This window comes from Cystoisospora suis (genome assembly GCF_002600585.1).
Source record: "Cystoisospora suis strain Wien I chromosome Unknown contig_3523, whole genome shotgun sequence".
NCBI lineage: Eukaryota > Apicomplexa > Conoidasida > Eucoccidiorida > Sarcocystidae > Cystoisospora > Cystoisospora suis.
In genome coordinates, this window is record NW_027156318.1 from 5,594 (window position 1) to 5,807 (window position 214).

The 214-nt window shown below is 50.0% G+C and overlaps 1 protein-coding gene across 1 annotated transcript in view; it reads left to right on the plus strand.

The window, feature by feature from the left end:
* Nucleotides 1–214, plus strand: part of CSUI_006855 (pub domain-containing protein) — a gene marked incomplete at its 3' end in the record, with an annotated part of 11,363 nt that overhangs the window by 4,323 nt on the left and 6,826 nt on the right. The window lies entirely within an intron of this gene.

The following is a 214-nucleotide window of genomic DNA, read 5'->3' on the forward strand; positions in this document are numbered from 1 at the left end:
GTGGGGTGTATGTACACGTGATGGCTTGTGGGGTGTATGTACACCTGATGACTTGTGGAGTGTATATACACCCGACGGTTTGTGGGGTGTATGTACACCTGATGACTTGTGGGGTGTATGTACACGTGATGACTTGTGGAGTGTATGTACACCTGATGACTTGTGGAGTGTACATACACCCGACGGTTTGCGGGGTGTATGTACACCTGATGGC